Source organism: Hibiscus syriacus, unplaced genomic scaffold, assembly GCF_006381635.1.
Source record: "Hibiscus syriacus cultivar Baekdansim isolate YM2019G1 unplaced genomic scaffold, ASM638163v2 tig00000773_pilon, whole genome shotgun sequence".
In the NCBI taxonomy this organism is placed as follows: domain Eukaryota; kingdom Viridiplantae; phylum Streptophyta; class Magnoliopsida; order Malvales; family Malvaceae; genus Hibiscus; species Hibiscus syriacus.
This window is the reverse complement of record NW_024061823.1, coordinates 2,235,917-2,257,001: the sequence shown is the minus strand read 5'-3', so window position 1 is coordinate 2,257,001 and position 21,085 is coordinate 2,235,917. Positions and strand designations below refer to the sequence as shown.

The 21,085-nt window shown below is 37.2% G+C and overlaps 1 pseudogene; it reads right to left on the bottom strand.

Moving 5' to 3' along the window:
- Positions 1-1,035: 1,035 nt before the first annotated feature.
- On the bottom strand, positions 1,036-19,407 carry LOC120217847 (annotated as a pseudogene).
- Between the last annotated feature and the right edge of the window lie 1,678 nt (positions 19,408-21,085).

The following is a 21,085-nucleotide window of genomic DNA, read 5'->3' as shown; positions in this document are numbered from 1 at the left end:
AATTGTGACTAATACCCCCTATGATATTGGTTTTGCACAACAGTGATATTTGTTATAAACTAATACATTAGTCCCAGACATGAGTGACCGATTGACTATAGATGGAGAAAATGAACTAAGTAATGAATTTTAATGTCGAATGATCAATTTATTATAAATTGACAACATTATTGATCAAATCGTTAGTTTTAAAACACCACAGGGAAAGGAGACACTTACTCAAACAAGAGTGACTATTTGTATAGTTAACCCTTTATTTTACTTGATGTTTGATATAGGGTTAAATACACACTTGTCCTTGCTATTTAAAATATTTTTAAGATATTTTGTGCCTAAAGTTTAAATTATTATCTTGTATACCTCAAACAGTTAATTCCATTAAAAATAGTAAGGATAAATTATATATTTAGCCACTTAACTATTTTTATAGTTCTATTGTGGTCCCTCAACTTTTTTACCCAAAATCACCGATAAAATTAAATTTTTAAAAACTTAAGTTTAGTAATGATTTAAAAAAAATTATAGTTGGGTAACTAAAATACAACCTCATGAATAGTTGAATGATTAAATATGTACTTTAGCCTCGATTTTTTAACGGAGATAACATTTTGAGACAAATGAGATAACAATTTAAATTTTATAGGCAAAACATCCCAGAAAATACTTTAAGGGACATCTCAATAAAATGTGTATAGTCAAAGGGCAATAGTGCATTTAAGCCTTTGATATAACAAATCTTGAGTTTTAGGTTTTATATAGAATTTGTTACGGTTATAATAGATCGAATCAAACCAATGTAGGCCCTAAAGTTTTTTTTTTTTGTTGCCAATTGATTTACAAACAGAATAAATGAATTCAAGTTCAGGGTTTCGGCCCCAGAGTGTATCGAATCATACAAACTCCATTAGTGCGAGAATGTTGTAAAACTAATAAGTAATGAAATCAATGAAATGCTCGTATAATACACTATAATACGATAATAACGAACCTACTATTTTCTCCAATGAAGCATCTTTATAATGTCATAATTTTACTGTCTGCCATTTCTGCATATTCGTCACTCCTCACCTGCAATAAAGTTTGGCACTTCACCTTGGCACAAGTACTCGTCGCATAAAGATGCTGCTCCCCAGCCCCTTCGGAATCGCAAAATGTCCTCCGTAAAGGTTGAACCTGGGGCTCCAATGAACACACTTTCCATAGCACATATGGTCTTATCCAGCATAGCTTCCACCTTTAAAATATCAGTTAAGAGCAAATTTAGAATGATCATAGCAAAATAATAATGATATGGATACTGGAGGTTAAAATGAAGTTGGGGAGGCTGATCATGGATACACAACCCTTCAAACTGTACAGAATAATAAGTGAATCAAATACTTCCGAGGCACAGTTGTGCTTTCAGAACCAAGAATAGGTTGAGTATCACAAGGTAGAATTCGAAAAAGGACACGTGTGTATGATAAGCTCAAAAGAGTAGCCCAGTTTTAGCTACAAACATGGAATTTTCCTTTTGTTGGTTGATATGCATGAAAACTCGAATATTGAGAAGTAGAGTTTGATACTATGCTCTTTATTACTAGTAAGGTACACATTATGAAAAAAGTTAAAAATTAAAGAACTTAAAGAGAACTTCAATCAAACAAGCTTTTGCCTTGCAAAAAAGACTAACTAAAGGCATCAGCGATGTGCCTAATCAAAAGCTTCACTTACCTGAAAGGGTCCAAGGAACTTTTTCTATCTAGCGCAAAGGCACTGCTAGGCATGCCAAAGTGCACAGCTTGACAACACTGTTCATTCCATGGATTTAACACATATGACCCAATCATTCATAACACCTAATACATGGACCTAGCACTATGTGACAAAAACAGCAGGCTGAACTGTGATAGGAAAACAAGCCTCACAACTTGACAAGCTAAATGATAAGTCAACCTTTATTTTTCAACAGTTTGGACTTGTAATCTAGAAAATCCTAAACTTATCAGGATTGAGGGATTGAATTGTCAGAAAACAAGCCCTGGTCATGTAGAAATTTCTAACCTTTCAATAGAAAATTCGAAAAACAAAACAAAGTTTTATTTGTTCTTCCTCCAAACACTAAAGTAGTATAAAATCTACCTGAGGGTCATCCTCGATGCCATGTCTGTATAACAAGGCATCCCATTTTTCAGCTGAACTGCAAGGAGGCCATTTAACCAATGGTATAGTTTTCCCATTCAGCACAATCATCGATTGTAGCAAACCAGTTTCGCTTTCTGCTGCATCTGTTGAAAGGTATATAATTGGAGTGTTGGCCCTTTCAACCATTCTAGTGATGCAATCCGCAGCTTGAGGAATAGGGTAAAAGCAACTTGGATTTTTAACATTGCTGAGGAAATAAGCTAGTAATGTTAGAGCCATTTTACACAAACCCCCCTATCAAAGCGTAAGGCCATTGAGACAGACCCAAGATGACAAGAAACCAACATTTAATGGCAATGGCCAAAACCCATTTGGTAAGACAAACCCTCTGGTAGGATGGGAGTCTATATGCAATTCCAGCACTCCACATCATTTGAAAACATGTAGGACTCGAATATATGAAATTCTAAAAATGCTATGGACTGGACACCCTTTCATGCTAGTAAATTCCAAACACTTTGAAATCAAAGCCTACCTATTCCATTCTCAGAACTATGCATATGCTCAACTAAAACAGATAAAGTTGACATACTCAACCAAACAACACTAAATCAAAGCAAAATAATGATAATGTCATCATTTTAACCTTAGACTTTTGTTCTCTACAATAACATTATGACTTAAAAGTAAAGATTCTAACTTTGCTACACAAATTCCATTGTTTAAAGCAATAAATCACAAAAAATTGAAACCATACCAGAACTTCAAGAATTCATGTTGCCGAAAATGAAGAGCAATAAAATCACTTCCCAAGAACGTTTGAATAAACCGTTGAGCAGTCAACAAGATAAGCTTACTCGGCTCAATCAAAGTCTTACACTTATGCGCAATCAGACCACCTGGTCGCGTCACCCAATCTGTTTCCACGCCCGCAAAAAAGACATCCCCTATTGCAATAACATCGTCATCCGAAGCAAATTTCTTGTAACAACCCGGGAAAAAAAATTAATTCAGTGTAATTTGGTAAAATTTGGTGACTAAATAAAAAGTTTGCAAAACTTGTAGGCCATTTTGGAAGTAAAAGAAATTCAGGGACCAATCTCTCAATTTTGCCAAGAGTGTCGGCAGCTTATAAACATAAATATGTGCATTGTGTTTTTCTGGTTTCATACCAGAAATAATTGCAAAGCTTTACTCTCCCGCACCCCCTCCTTTCAAGTCCGATCCCAACGCCGTTCGACATCCGATCGTCAAATTGAAACCACCGTCGTGTTTATCTTCGACCCGTGATCAAAACCCAGTAAACCAATTATAGCGAAACGCTGCCAAACGACGTGAATTTCGAGTCAAAATCTCGACCTTTTTTTAGCACCACCGCCGAGAAAATCTTAAATTCAACTCCGATCGTTGATCGGTTTTCGACACCTCCCGCACCATCGTGTTCCTGGTGTCGTTCCGAGTCCGACGGTGTCCTCCTTGTCTACGTAGGCGGCGGCGCGCGTGGGAAGTTGAGCGATCAAAGATTCAGCCGAGTTGAAATCGAGCTCTCCACCTTTCAAAAATTTGAACCGAGGTTGGTAAGTGACTCAAAATCGCTTAAAAGAATTTTTAGAATTTTTTTTATGAATTAATGGAGACCGGACGACGCCTCACGTGCCCCCACGCGCCGCCCCTGTGCGTGGGGGAGCTACGAACTGGTTGATTTCATGTTGACCGGCTTGACCGGTCCAAACCGGTCTGACTGGTCCGACTCAACCCGTTGACCGACCCGACCCGACCGTGACATTTTGAGAATTATTTTAAAACTGGTGACATTCTGGGAATTATTTTTGAAAAAGGTGACATTTTGGGATTTTTTTAAAAAGTGACATTCTGGAATTATTTTGAAAAAGGTGACATTCTGGGAATTTTCGAATGTGGACTATTGAACCCCTTTGACCATAACTTTAATCGGCTTTAAACGACCATTGATTTTGTTCGAGTATACTTATTCTGACATTTTTCGGCGTGCCGAATGCGTTTCCGAAGTTCGTTTCTCCAAATTCGAACCCGAAAGGCTCCAAATCATCAGTCAAACCCGTTGACTTTGATTTTGACCAAGAATTTGAATTTTCGAAAAGTCATACTTTATGTTTTTCGACGTCTTGATTCCGATTCCGCAATCCGTTTGATCAAACTCAAACTTGAAATTCTCCAAATTGATAGTTAAACCCAGAAAATGCTTATATACTTAAGAATTTTAGCTTTGATCAATTAAGTAAGACTTGGAGTTGATAAATTATTATTGTTTGAAGGTACAAGAGACTCTCTAGATCGTTCGACAGCTCGACTTAGCTCTTCTAGATCAGTTAAACCACGTGTGCCAGTATTCACCCGTAAGACCCGTAAATTTTATGATTTTAGAGATTAATTATGTTACCCATTAGTAATATAGTGTTATTATAAATTATTTTCGAAAACTGTATCAGAGCGTGGTGAGACCAGCAATCAGTAGATCTACTATTTGAACCTATTATCGAGGTGTGTTCCCTATTTATTACTGAACTATTTTATTTGTTTTAATATGTGGTACACTGAATTCTTTGGTTACTGTTTTATTGATGCACCGATTTAATTTGATGGTTTATAGATTATGACCGCTATATGATTTTTTTTGAAATGGTATATGATTACCATGTTTATGGATTTATGGAATTTATGTCATGGTGCAATTGAATTTTTGGAATACGAATTTATAAAGTACAACTCTGATCAAGATGGAAAATTTTACGAACCTAATGTGACTCTTAGGTAGGCTCTGCGGCCCTGAGATCATTCTCGGGTAGGCCATGCGACCCTAAGATGTGTTCTTAGGTAGGCCCCACAGCCCCAAAATCTATCTTGGGTAGGCTCTCAGGCCCTAAGATGTTCCCTTATGGTAACTCTTTTATGAGATTTACTGCAGTATAATTTTATGAGATTTACTAGACTATGATTTGTTTAGTGTACCTATCATGATTTTATAGTAATGTTGGGACACACTGAGCCTAACTCATTTTTCGAAAATGTTTTCCCCTTTCAGATACTGTTGGTTAGATTCACCTGATTGAGCACTTGGAGGATCAACATATCTCTTGAAGTATATCGTATTGTAATGTTTTATCTTTTAAGTTGACACTATTTTGGTAACATGGGCCTTATTTTAAAGTATTGGATATTATAATGATTTCTTCTTTGCTATTTATATTTTGGTTATCGTAAATTTAGATTTTTAAGACATGTTTAAATTAATTTGTTTTTCTTCATTATATTTATGAGATGTATTTTTATAGTATAAATTATTATAATTTCATAAACGTCATTTATAATGTGATTTTACCATGATTGAATAATGGTTTCAGAACAATATCTTTAAGAATCATGAATGTGATTCACTAGACTTAGTTTAAACTCATAGACCGGGTCTAGGGGGTTACATTTAATTGGTATCAGAGCTTTTGGTTTTTAAACCTCGGACTGTGTATGAGTCCAAATTGAAAATACGGTTTTGAAATATTTTACAAAACCCATTGCAAAGGCCATGTCTCAAAGTTTTTATGATTTTAATTGTGTTCGAGACTCCAAGTGCTTATCTAACCCTAAGTTTTATCTTCTGTAGTAAACTAGAGATCTACCAAAATGAGTGCTAGACGTGGACGTCGAACTAGTTGAGGGCGAGGTCGAGTGGCTAGATTTGCAGACCCGATCGACGAGATTCGAGTAGATCCCCCACCTCCGACAGGTGATCCTACTCCTGCGACCCCGACAAATTTACCTCTGCTGCTGGGATTGGCATGACTACACCGATCAGGGGAGCAACCGATAGTGAGTCTGATTCTACCAGAGTTGCATTTGATGAGAATTTTGGTAGACAATTTTTACAGTTGATTCAAGGAGCAGTCAGAGCTGCTGGTGCTGGATCTGAGGTGCCTATTTCTCAAAATCTGATCGCCAATGGGGTCAGGACTTTTGGAGGACAGCTTGGAGGAATTCTTACTGAAGCAGAAGATTGGCTTCAAGATACAGAAAGACGCATGGATCAGTTGGGTTTGGACCCAACTAAGATATATTTGGGGGCAGTAGCGATGTTAGATGGCAATGCCCACACCTGGTGGGAGTCAGTGACCAGTAGTGTTCCTATCGATCGTTTGACATGGGATTTCTTTAAGGAGCACTTTCGGAGCTGATTCGTGGGTGAGCGTTACTTAGTCCAGAGACGACAGCAGTTTCAGGACTTGGTTCAGAGTGATATTACTGTTTCAGAGTATGAGATAGAGTTCTTAAAATTGTTAAAGTATGGAATCAGTATGGTGCCTACCGAGAGAAATCGATGCCGTAAATTTGCCCTCGGACTCAGATACGAGCTACGTAGGCAGGTGGTGACCCTTCAAGATGAGATTTTTTATGTACTGGTGAGCAGAGCCAAGGATGCTGAGAGATGGAGGCTTTAGTTTCTAGTAGAGAGCGTGTTGATCAGGAGCGATCTAGGAAATCTTTTGGCCCTACTGAATCATCCGCACAGTCCGGTAAAAGGACTCGTACTTCAGCCCCTCAGAGGAGTAATACACGCTTCAGGCCTGTAGCATCTTAGTAGAGCTGGTTCTTCGGTTCCGTTTCAAGTGCCTCATTGTGACTTTTGTGGTAAACGGCACACAGGAGAGTGTTATAGGAAGACGGAGCATGTTTTCATTGTGGATCTAGTGGTCATTTTCGGAGGGATTGTCCTCAGCTAGCTTCGTTTGAACGGACCGCTACCCAGACTCCTGTGCGTTCACAGACTACAGTACAGACACCAATTAGAGATCGTAGCCAACTAAAGGCTCATGTTCAGCGTCCAGGACAGATAGTAGAGCCTGACCTCAGCAGAATAGAGGGCTAACAGTTTCTGAGGCTAGACAGCCAGCTTTGGTTTACGCCACTAGACGTCGGGATGACAGAGATGAGCCTGAGGTTATTGCAGGTACATTTACTATTTATTCTATTCCATACTTTGCATTACTGGACAATGGCTCCACCCACTCTTATGTATCGAGCTCAGTATCTCGAAACCTTCAGATTCGATCGAGAACACTGATAATACTGTTACCGTTACAAGTCGAGTAGGATAGGCAGTATTAGTGAATAAAGTATTTTGGCATTGTCCTCTGGAGGTTCAGGGAGAAATTTTTCTCGCTGATCTTATAGAGCTTTCTTTAGAAGGGTTCGATCTAATTCTTGGGATGGATTGGTTGAATAAACACAAGGTAAATCTGGATTGCGAATACAAGCGAGCTACTCTGAAGACTTCAGATGGTCGGACTGTTGTGTTAATTGGTGAACGGCGTGGCTATCTCTCCAATATTGTTTCAGCTATGAAAATTGATCGTATGATCAGGAAGGGGTATGAGACTTTCATTGCCTATATTTTGATCACTAAAGGTTCCTTGTCCACGATCGAGGAAATTCGTACAGTTAGCGAGTTTCCTGATGTTTTTCCGGAGGAGTTGCCTGGGTTATCTCCTGATAGAGAGGTAGAGTTCGAGATTGAGAGTTATCCGGATGTTCATCTATTTCTATGGCACCATATCGCATGGCTCCAAAGGAACTTAAGGAGTTGAAGGTCCAATTGTAAGAATTATTTGATCGAGGATTTATTCGGCATAGTAACACACCCTGGGGAGCTCCAGTTTTATTTGTGAAAAAGAAGGATGAGTCGCTAAGGCTATGTATTGACTATCGGAAGTTGAACAAGATGACATTCAAGAATAAGTACCCATTACCCAGGATTGTCTAAGATTGATCTTCGTTCGGGGTATTACCAATTGAAAGTTAAGGGGTCCGATGTTGCAAAAACAGCCATTCGCACTAGATATGGTCATTATGAATTCTTAGTAATGCCTTTTGGTTTGACGAACGCTCCGGCAGCTTTTATGGATTTGATGAATCGGTGTTTCGGCCATATTTAGATCAATTTGTGGTTGTCTTTATTGATGATATTCTGGTATATTCTCGGATGGAAGCAGAGCATGACGAGCATTTGAAGATCGTTCTGCGAACCTTGAGAAAGCATCGTCTATATGCCAAACTAAGCAAGTGTGAGTTTTGGCTTCAAGAAGTGTCATTTTTGGGGCATATTATTTCTGCATGAGGTATTCAGGTCGATCCAAGCAAGATCAAGGCTATTGTGAATTGGAAACGACCCAAGAACGTCTCTGAGATCCACAGTTTTTTGGGCTTGGCTGGATATTATCGACGTTTTGTTGAGGGTTTCTCGATCATTGTTGCTCCTTTAACAAAGCTGTTAAGGAAGAATGTGCCGTTTGATTGGGGAAAGGCACAACAGGATAGCTTTGAGAAATTAAAGGCGGTTTTGACTCAAGCACCCAGTGTTGATTCAACCAGAGTCCGGGAAGGATTTTACAGTGTATAGTGATGCTTCACATTCAGGACTTGGATGTATTCTAATGCAGGAAGGTAAGGTGGTGGCTTATGCTTCCCATCAACTGCGACCACATGAGTGTAATTATCCAACTCATGATTTGGAGTTAGCAACAATGATTTTTGCCTTGAAGATTTGGAGACACTATCTCTACGGAGAGAAGTGTTATATTTTCACTAATCATAAGAGCTTAAAGTATCTTCTGACCCAGAAGGAGCTTAATTTGAGACAACGACGCTGGCTATAGCTTCTAAAGGATTATGATTGTGTGATTGATTATCACCCTGGTAAAGCTAACATTGTGGCGGATGCTTTGGGTCGAAAAGTGGTATCGGAGTTAAGGTCTTTAATGGCCAAGATGAATTTATATGATGATGGCACTCTGTCAGCAGAATTGCAAGTTAAATTGACTTTGGTTGATGAGATTAAGGCTAAACAATCTCTTGATAGCTCCTTTCTATCCATCTTTGAGCAAATAGAGCAGGGGACAAGCTCAGATTATGCCCTTGATCAGGATGAAGTTTTTATGCTTTAAGGGTCGATATTGTGTGCCTGATGATTCTGAGTTGAGGCAGATTATTCTTAATGAGGCTCATAGTAGTCCATATGCTATGCATCCCGATGGAGATAAGATGTACCGGAATTTGAAAGAGAGGTATCATTGGGTTGGCATGAAGAAAGATATCTCAGATTTTGTGGCTAGGTGTTTGACTTGTCAATAAGTTAAAGCAGAGCATCAACATCCATCAGGTTTGTTACAACCTATCAAGATTCTTGAATGGAAATGGGAGCGTATTACTATGGATTTTGTTACTGGCTTACCAATGACTCATTCGAAAAAGGATTCAATTTGGGTGATTATTGACAGACTTACAAAGTCAGCTCACTTCATTCCTGTGCGGGTAAATTATACTTTGGACAAGCTGGCGAGATTGTATATTTCGGAGATTGTCAGATTGCATGGTGTTCCATTGTCTATTATTTCTGATCGAGATCCGAGATTTACTTCGAGATTTTTGGAAGGTGCTACATATGGCTTTGGGAACAAGATTGGATTATAGTACATCCTTTCACCCACAAACTGATGGTCAATCTGAGAGAGTGATTTAGATTCTGGAGGATATTTGCGAGGTTGCGTAATTGATTTTCATGGTAGCTGGGAGAACTTTTTGCCGTTGGCTGAATTTGCTTACAATAACAGTTATCAGACCAGTATTCGTATAGCACCCTATGAAGTACTCTATGGGTAAAGATGTCGCACCCCGATTTGTTGGACTGAGTTGCGTGAAAGGAAGACGTTGGGACCTGAGTTAGTACGCGAGACAGAGGACACAATCAAATTGATTCGTGGCCGTCTGAAAGAGGCATTTGATAGACAGAAGTCTTATGCAGATCAAAAGAGGAAAGATATTCAGTTTGAAGTTGGAGATCAGGTCTTTTTAAAAGTATCACCCTGAAAGAAAGTATTGAGATTTGGGCGTTAGGGTAAATTAAGTCCAAGATTTATTGGACCTTTTCGTATATTGAAGAGGATAGGACCTGTCGCATATCAGCTTGAGTTGCCTCCCCAGCTCAGTCGTATTCATGTTGTCTTTCATGTATCAATGTTGAGGCGATATCGTCCAGATCCAGGTCACATCATTCAGGTTGAAGAGGTAGAGTTGAGACCTGATTTGTCATTTGAGGAGGAGCCCATTCAGATCTTGGAAAGTGATGAGCGAGTTCTTCGGAATAGACGTATCTCGATGGTAAAATTTCAATGGAGTAATCAAGGCCCTTCTGAAGCTACTTGGGAGACATTGGAGTCAATGGAGGCTCAGTATCCTCAACTATTCTCATAAGGTAAATTTCGAGGACGAAATTTCTTGTAGAGGGGGAGAATTGTAACAACCCGGGAAAAAAAATTAATTCAGTGTAATTTGGTAAAATTTGGTGACTAAATAAAAAGTTTGCAAAACTTGTAGGCCATTTTGGAGGTAAAAGAAATTCAGGGACCAATCTCCCAATTTTGCCAAGGAGAGTCGAGAGCTTATAAACATAAATATGTGCAATGTGTTTTTCTGGTTTCATACCAGAAACAATTGCAAAGCTTTACTCCCTGCACCCCCTCATTTCAAGTCCGATCCCAACGCGTTCGACATCCGATCGTCAAATTGAAACCACCGTTGTGTTTATCATCGACCCGTGATCAAAACCCAGTAAACCAATTATAGCGAAACGCTGCCAAACGACGTGAATTTTGAGTCAAAATCTCGACGTTTTTTTAGCACCACCGCCGATAAAATCTTAAACTCATCTCCGATCGTTGATCGGTTTTCGACACCTCCCGTACCATCGTGTTCCTGGCGTCGTTCCGAGTCCGACAGTGTCCTCCTTGTCTCCGTAGGTGGCGGCGCGTATGGGAGGTGGAGCGGTCAAAGATTTGGCCGAGTTGAAATCGAGCTCTCCACCTTTCAAAAATTTGAACTGAGGTTGGTAAGTGACTCAAAACCGCTTAAAAGAATTTTTAGAATTTTTTTTATGAATTAATGGAGACCATACGACGCCTCACGCCCCACGCATCGCCCCTGCGCGTGGGGGAGCTACGAACTAGTTGATTTCATGTTGACCGACCCGACCCGTTGACCCGACCCAACCCGATGACATTTTGGGAATTATTTTAAAAATGGTGATATTTTGAGAATTATTTTGAAAAAGGTGCCTTTTTTGGATTTTTTTGAAAAAGTGTCATTTGGGAATATTTTGAAAAAGTGACATTCTGGGAATTATTTTGAAAAAAGTGACATTCTGAGAATTATTTTGAAAAAGGTGACATTCTGGGAATTTTCGAATGTGGACTAATGAACCCCTTTGACCATAACTTTGACCGGATTTAAACGGCCATTAAACGACCTTTGATTTTGTTCGAGTATACCTATTCTGACATTTTTCGGCGTGCCGAATCCGTTTCCGAAGTCTGTTTTACCAAATTCGAACTCGAAGGGCTCCAACTCATCAGTCAAACCCGTTGAATTTGATTTTGACTAAGAATTTAAATTTTTGAAAAGTCATACTTTATATTTTACGACGTCCTGATTCCGATTCCGCAATCCGTTTGGTCAAACTCAGACTCGAAATTCTCCAAATTTATAGTCAAACCCGGAAAATGCTTATATACTTAAGAATTTTAGCTTTGATCAATTAAGTAAGACTTGGAGTTGATAAATTATTATTGTTTAAAGGTACAAGAGACTCTCCGGATCGTTCGACATCTCGACCCAGCTCTTCTAGATCAGTTAAACACCACGTGTGCCAGCATTCACCCGTAAGACCCGTAAATTTTATGATTTTAGAGATTAATTATGTTACCCATTAGTAATATAGTGTTATTATAAATTAGGTTTGAAAACTGTAGCAGAGCGTGGTAAGACCAGCAATCAGTAGATCTACTATTTGAACCTATTATCGAGGTGTGTTCCCTATTTATTACTGAACTATTTTATTTGTTTTAATATGTAGTACACTGAATTTTTTTGTTACTGTTTTATTGATGCACCGATTTAATGTGATGGTTTATGGATTATGACCGCTATCTGATTTTGTTTTGAAATGGTATATGATTACTATGTTTATAGATTTATGGAATTTATGTCACGGTGCAATTGAATTTTTGGAATACGAATTTATAAAGTACAACTCTGATCAAGATGGAAAATTTTACGGACCTAATGTGACTCTTAGGTAGGCTCTGCGGCTCTGAGATCATTCTCGGGTAGGCCTTACGGCCCTAAGATGTGTTCTTAGGTAGGCCCCACGGCCCATAAATCTATCTTGGGTAGGCTCTCAGGCCCTAAGATGTTCCCTTATGGTAACTCTTTTATGAGATTTACTGCAGTATAATTTTATGAGATTTACTGGACTATGATTTGTTTAGTGTACCTATCATGATTTTATAGTAATGTTGGGACACACTGAGCCTAGCTCATTTTTCGAAAATGTTTTCCCCTTTAAGATACTGTTGGTTAGATTCATCTGATTGAGCACTTGGAGGATCAACATATCTCTTGAAGTATATCGTATTGTAATGTTTTATCTTTTAAGTTGACACTATTTTGGTAACATGAGCCTTATTTGAAAGTATTGGATTTTATAATGATTTCTCTTTTGTTATTTATATTTGGGTTATCGTAAATTTGGATTTTTAAGACATGTTTAAATTAATTTGTTTTTCTTCATTATATTTATGAGATGTATTTTTATAGTATAAATTATTATAATTTCATAAACGTCATTTATAATGTGATTTTACCATGATTGAATAATGGTTTCGGAACAATATCTTGAAGAATCATGAATGTGAGTCAGTAGACTTAGTCTAAACGCATAGACCAGTTCTAGGGGGTTACATTTCTCTTCCACATCCTTGATCGTTTTTGTACTCGGTTTCTTAGTATCCTAATTCTTCCAAGCATTCTCCAATTTCCTCATCGAAATTCCTAGCGATCTCAACTTCTTCAAATGCTCTTCGTCCACATAACATGGTTACGGGCTCGAAAAATAGCAAATGAACCTATCAATGTGAGCGCGATTCTTGTTGATTTCCATTAAATCTTCGAATAGATAACAACTTTTTGCCCAACACAATCGTAACGTGCTGGATATCTAGCACTCGATTGTACTGGTAATCGAATTTCGAACTTGGAATCACCAATACCCGGTTCAAACCGCTGCGAAAAACATGTTTTTCCAAACAAATTAGATGGTTACCTGACAAACAAATCGCGAACAATAATTATTGGTCTTGGGTTTCCATTCGATCGTTCTTCTTTCAGCGAATTTCTGGTTAACTTTTCTGCAACGATCGAAATTGTAACCAGCATAGTTGGGGTCGAAAACAATGCCGTTTTCAAGGGCGTCTTTGGTTTTTGAGGGGACAAGAGGGTTTGATGAATGTGTTTATTTAACGTGATCTGATTGAGCAATGCAGCTTTTAAATCATCAAATGGAACGGCGGTGATATTGTTATTAGAGTTTACGAAAGTGTGATTCTAAAGAGAAAAAAAAGGGAACTCTGATGTTGATTCAACAAGTAAAGAACTTTGAGTTGGGATTCTTTGATTCGATCAGACACCGTATTGAATTTAAGGGAAGAGATGTTGGAAGAGAAGATGGAGCGAATGTCGGCGGAGAAGAAGCTAGGGATGACAAGGAGAGGGAGAACGTGTGATGAATTGCTCAAGAAAATAAGAAAGGATTAAGAAAAAGAGGAAATAGATTGAAGAAAACAGAATTCATAATATTCTCATTGATGATTTCATGCCGAATACAATTGAATTTTATAGGAAATAGCTACAATAAATCGCCAACTGTGCCTTCTTTTAAAACAGATTAGATTCCCTTAACCGTTTTGTCTTCTTCTGTTTGGTGCAGGTTGTTGGGCTCATCTTCTTCCCTGGTCCAATAAGCATTTTGTCCTTTGGTCCATCAGCCCACGCCCAAGTTCCTGGTCAATCAGGTATTATCTTTACCCGATCCATATGCGCCTCATCTAATTCTCCAATTATAATCCCTAATTCTCTCGTGTTTCCTCTTTTCTCTTCATCAGCCCCTAATTTTGCCTCATCAACCCCTAATTTCGCCTCATGGGTCATGACAATACCCTCATCTACAGCAGATGATTGTATCCCAAGGATCGTAGTCAGGAAATTGGGATCGCAGCACTGTGAAATCTTCCCAGGTTGCATTCAAACGATGGCAGGATAGACCCGAAGCTTCCCATCAGCAGTGAGCTCAGGTGGGTCTCTCGAAGCAACGTTTTTGTCTCCAATTTCCCGTTTTAAAAGACTGATATGAAATACCGGATGAAGTTTATAATGAGCTGGTAATTCCAATTGGTATGCTACTGAACTAATCCATTTTTTTATTTTATAGGGACCATATTATCGAGTAGACAATTTCAGATTTCTACGTAAGGCCAAAGAAGTCCGCTTATAAGGCTGAAGCTTAAGGTAAACTTCTTCCCTTTCCATGAATTCCCTGTCACTGCGATTTTGATCTGCATAATACTTCATGCGATGTTGTGCTTTAGTGAGTTGGTCAAGTAGTATACTGTTAATATTGTCCCTTTTCTGCATAAACTGTTGTACATCAGCCACCCTTGATTCATTTTTCCAAGTCATTGTTGGAGGTGTGTAACCATATAGGGCATGAAAAGGAGTAGTACCCAACGCTGTATGAAAACTAGTGTTATACCTCCATTCTGCGTGAGATAACCACTTAGCCCAGGAACTTGGTTTTAAAAAACACAATCCTCGTAGGTATTGTTCAAGACATTGGTTAAGCCTCTCGGTTTGACCATCTGTTTGAGGGTGATAGGCAGTGGTAAAAAGAGTTGTAGTTCCTAATAACTTCAATAACTCCTTCCAAAAAAGAACTTGATCTAAGTAGATTTTAGCAACTTCAGTAGCTGTAAAAGGATGAACCATAGGTAAAAAAAATGCCCATATTTGGTGAATTTGTCAATTATCACCAAAATAAAATTATATCTATTAGAAGGAGGAAACCCTTCAATGAAGTCCATGGTAATAAATTCCCAAGCTTGTTGTGGAATAGGTAAAGGCTGTAGTAACCCAGGCTGTAGGACATTTTCATGTTTGATTCTCTGACAAACATCACATTGTTGCACATACTGTTCAACCAATGCCTTCATTCCCTTCCAATAAAAGTACAATTTCATTCTATGATAAGTAGCTTGTATCCCATAATGGCCACCCTGTGGTGAATCATGGAGTGTAGAAAGGATTTGTGTTCTTAAGCCACCTGTCTCACCAATATAAACTCTACCTTTGTATCTTAGAACACCTTTAGCATAAGACCAATATGCTATACTATGAGTATCAAGTAGCAACTTAGGAATTAAATCATTTTCCAAATAATCCAGTTCATAACTGTTTTCACCTCATATACCCAAGAAGGAATAACTATTGCAGCAGATAACTGATTTAATTCAGAATTTTCTTCAAACTATCTTGAAAAAGCGTCAACAAACCTGTTATGTTTGCCTTTGCGAAACTGAATTGAGTAGTTCAGTCCTAGCAACTTTTTCAAGCCCTTCTTTTGTATTGTAGTAGTGACCTTCTGTTCTAGCAAGTGCTTCAAAGATTCAAGATATGTTTTAATAATAAATGGACTTCCTTCAAGATAATACCTCAATTTAGAAACAACCATTAATATTGTTAGATTTCTCATAAATAGATAAATCAATCTGCTTTGGTCCCAAAGCCTTACTAAGGTAAGCAATTGGTCTACCTTCTTGAGATAAGACTACACCTATACCATTGAAACTGGCATTAGTTTCCAAACAAAATTGTTTTATGAAATCTAGTAAAGCTAGCACATGAGCACTACACATAGTCTCTTTAAGTTTGATAAATGTCTTCCTAGCCTCCTCATTCCAAAAACAATTGATCATTTTCAACATTGTAGTGAGGGGTTTACTGATTTCCCTATAACCCTTAATAAATTTTCTGTAATAGCCAGTAAGGCCCAAAAAACCTCGTAAGGATTTCAAATTCTTTGGAATGGAACATTCCTGAATTGCTTGAATTTTTTAGGAATCTGTAGATACTCTCTGTGGAGAAATAGTATGACCAAGATACTCCACTTCTGGTTGACCAAAGAAACATTTATTTCTCTTAGCAAAAAGTTTATTTTTCCAAAAAGTTATTTTTCCTTAGAATCTCCAACACAATTCTCAATTGCTTCTCATGACTATTTAAATCAAGACTGTAGATTAGAATATTATCAAAGAATGCTAGGAAAAATTTCTCGAGATATACTCCAAATAGATCATTCAAAAGAGCTTGAAAAGTAGCTGGTGCATTAGTTAAGCCAAAGGGCATTACCTTAAATTCAAAATGACCATGGTGTGTCTTGAAGGCTGTTTTTGGAATGTCTTCAGGCTTAATCCTGATCTGCCAGTATCCAGATCTTAAATCCAGTTTAGAAAAAAATTTGGCTCCAGCTAGTTCATCCAAGAGATCATCCACCATAGGAATGGGAAATTTGTTCTTAACAGTTAATGCATTTAACTGCCTATAATCAATGCACATTCTCCAGCTTCCATCTTTCTTTTTAACTAATAAACAAGGTAAAGCAAAAGGACTTTTGCTGGTTTGAATAATTAATGCTACTAACATTTCAGCCACTTGTTTCTCAACCTCTGTTTTCTGATGATAAGGCATCCTGTAGGGTCTGACATTGACTGCCTCAATTCCTGATTTTAGAGTAATAGAATGATCACGCTTCCTTATTGGAGGCATCTCAGTAGGTTCTTCAAAAACATCTTTATAGTCAGCAATTACTGCTTAAAGTATATGAGGTATTTCATTATCACCATCCTCTTCATTTAACATATAGATCTCCCCCACTACTTCAGAATTTTTAATCATCAGTTTTTGCATCTTATTGCCTGAAATTATCTTCATTGCAGTAGTGTGCAACCCTTCTTGCAACACAATATCTTGGTCACCCATTTTAAAGCTAAGAGTCATGTTGTTAAAATCCATTAAGATTGGACTATATTTCTTCATCCAATCAACTTCTAGAACCATATCACTACCTCCAAGGGGTAAAACCCTAAAATCATGTACAAAAGTAAAATCTTGCATCTCTCAGCTCAGTTATTTACTTTTTGTTGTGCTGTAAAGTTTATCACCATTAGCCACTATGATGATTAAGGGATTAGTTTCTTCCAATTCCAACCCTTTTTTAACCCACCTGTTAGTGACAAAACTGTGGGTGCTGCCACTATCAATTAAGATACTGAGTGGTTTACCTTTTATGAATCTTTGGGTCCTTAAAGTGCTACTTCCTGAATTGCAGTAATTTCATTCATAGAAATCTCTGGATCCTTTTCCTCTGATGGTGATTTATCATAAATAGTTTGAGCTGCTTGTAATTCTTCAGGTTCCTCTTGCTCTTCCACCTCTTCCATAGAATTCAATTGTTTCAATTTGCAGTGATGGCCTGGAGTAAACTTATCACCACATTTATAGCATAAATTATTTGCCTTTCTATATTCCAGTAATGGTTGTCTGTTTTGAGTAAACCCTGAACTATTTTTCAAAGGTAAACTCATTAAAGAATTAGATGTTCTGGAACTGGTAGCATTGGTCTTGGAATACTGCTAAATCTTTTGATTTCCAATTCCAAAGACAGTTCATATAACTTTGCTTTTCTAGCAGCTTCAGCTATAGTCTTTGGTTCCAAAACCTTAACTTTATGTTTCAATTTCTCCTTAAGACCACTCAAAAAAACTGGGAACAAAATACTCTTATCCTAATTCAAGATTAATCTAAAGAAAGTAAGGTTGAAGTTCCTCAAATTGAGCTTCATACTCCTCCACATAAGATAATTGAGTCAACTTATTAAACTCATCAATAACATCAATATATCATTTATCAAAAAATCGATGACACAAATCAGAGACAAATTCATGCCAAGTAACTCGACTCTTTTTTCATGATATACCCATCAAACCATACTTCATCCCTACCAGTGAAGTACATAGCATCTATCTCTAACTTCTGAAACTCAAGAATAACAAAAATAGAAAAATACTTCTCACATTTTCTGATCCAACTCCTAGGATGCCAGCCATCAAATAATTGCAGCTCTATTTTTGGTTTTGGAAGAAACATACCAGTATTGTTATTGTTGGAATATTTTTCAGGAATGAATGACCTTTAATGATCGATTGTTCCCCCGATTTAGTTGTATTGGTACTGCTTTCATTTTTAGAACATCATGAACTTGTTGATTAGCATCCTGTGGTAAACTAGGTTTTGGATGCTAGAATTCCCGGTTGTCCCGGTTGAAATGAATAATTTTCACAATCATCAATAACTGTGACTTGTAAAGGCAATTTACTTGGTTCCTTAGTCTGAGCTATGGGCAATGGTTGTCTTTCTGTAGGAGAAGAATGTCCCGATTCAGTCCCAGCTTTCTGCATCAATCCCAAAAGTTGTTGGAGCATGTTTTTCGTTTCACTTGTAGTTATATCCAAAGCCTGCATTTTTTTCTCCAAAGAACTTTGTTGATTAAGCCACAAAGTGAGAATTGTTTCTACTTCAAAGGACTCTGCTGGATCAGCATGAATGACCGATGGCTGATCAATGTGAGTCATTTGCTGTGTTTTCCCGTGGTTTACCCAGTTTGGAAAAAAATTCTGAACTTTTGGATCAAAAAACCGTGCTCTCGATACCAATTGTGATGAATTGCTCAAGAAAATAAAAAATGATTAAGAAACAGAGGAAATAGATTGAAGAAAACATAATTCATAATATTCTCATTGATGATTTTCATGCTGATTACAACTAAATTTTATAGGAAATAGCTATAATAGATTACCAGTTGTGCCTTCTTTTACAACAAATTAGATTCCCTTAACCATTTCTGTCTTCTTCTGTTTGGTGCAGGTTGTTGGGCTCATCTTCTTCCCTGGTCCAATAAGCATTCCGTCCTTTGCTCCATCAGCCCATGCACGAGTTCTTGGTCCATCAGGTAATATCTTTACCCGATCCATCTGCTCATCATCTAATTCCCCAATTATAATCCCTAATTCCCCCATGTTTCCCCTTTTCTCTTCATCAACCCCTAATTTCGCCTCATGGGTCATGACAGAACGATGGCGAAGAGGTAACGCTTGTTGAATGAGAGCTTGAAACGACGTCGGATCTGGGATTCGATCTCCTCGATACGGAAGCTGGATCTTGGAGGAGTGGAATTTGGCGCGGGAGGTTCTTGGTGTTGTTCTGGTGGATTAAGGTTCGGTGGTAGTCGTCTTCGTCGGATGAATCCCGGTCCATTGTTTTACTCAAGAGTGATCAATAAGTTGGCAAGTGAAGGAAACGACTGAGTCTGTGAATCAAAATGAAGATGGTGATTGGTTAATTAGAGTATGAATTAGTTAATTCAAGGAAGAAAAAATGTCAATTGCAGAAAGAGAGAAACAAGTCGGTGGAGGAAAATGACTCGGTACCATTGTATTGGGTGGGTTGAATGCACCGACCCGGTCCAACAAACAGACGATGTCGTACTAAACCCACGTGAGAAGCTAGTTAAAGTGGAACTCTTTGCCATATATAAGTGGGTAACTGAATTATAAAGAACTATAAGCAAAGACAGTAGTAGGAAAAAGTTTTAGGTTGAGCTTTTCTCGAGTTTGAAGAAAAACTGTTTTAGATTTAATGATCACTGGAATTTCATAATTAAGAAAATATTATATAATCATGAATCAACTTATCTCAGTGGTTAAATGAATCGTTGTTATTTATATAGGTCATAGGTTTGTGCACCAGCGACTGCAGCAAAATGATTGAACGTTCATTGTCAAATGATTGAGAGCATTTAGAACAGATACTTCTATGCAATCATTTTAGCTTAATAAAAAATATTATATAAATATAGAATACTATAAAATGCATCATACATTAATTATGTAGATTTTTTAACTCAACAAATATAATTAATATTTTTAAAATATTAAATGAATATATATATAAATATATTTTTTAAATAGTCTGAAGTGACTATAAGATAATATATGTTCATAATTTTCTTATTACATTGATAACACGTGCAAATAATATAGATGTCGATGCTCAAATCAAGTCTTCTAGAAAAAATAACATTATTTTTTATCACTGAAGCTACGTGATGTGTTTTTAATCTCACTTATAATAGGTGATACACAAAATAATAATCCGAGACCAAATCAGACGTGAACAAATAAAATAAAATAATTAAACTTCTTAAAAGACAATATCAAACTATAAAGAAATCAAAATACTCCTTTTTATTAATCTATCGATTGGAAATAGTTAATGTTTGTCGCTACACAGTTTCCTTAAGACATATTTTCGGTCACCCCTTTGGTGCTCGAGATCTTTTGGTCGTCTGTCTCTCATGATACAACAGCTAGATGATTAATGGATATTAGCATAAATTGTCGAGATCACGAACTATTTCATGCTTTTGCCTATCGTTGGAAACTAAAGGATGATAGAAAATATTTTTTTTCCATAAGTTAGAAATTCTTCAATTTTGATATATCAAAACTTGCTCTCAATTGTGTTTAACCTTGCAGTTTAGCACAATATTTATAGGGGATTCTTAAATGAAAAACAATCTTTCCGGAACTACAATAATATATTCCAATTAAATATAAATTTGTAATAATATATTTTTATTTTAATTGAATATAAATTCATAAATAATATATTTGTATTTAATCAAATATAAATTTATAAATAATATAATCATATTTCAACCTAATATAAATTTGTAATAATATATTTTCATTTTAATTTAATATAAATCCTTATATAATAGAACATTATCCTATTAATATTCAAACTCTAAAGAACAATATCGGTACTGTTCTTCTAGTATCGATACTCGAGCTATGAAATGCCATGTTTTGGGCATTAAAAACACTAACTTTTACCCCCCCCCAAACGTCCTATTGAGGTTCCCAACTATTAA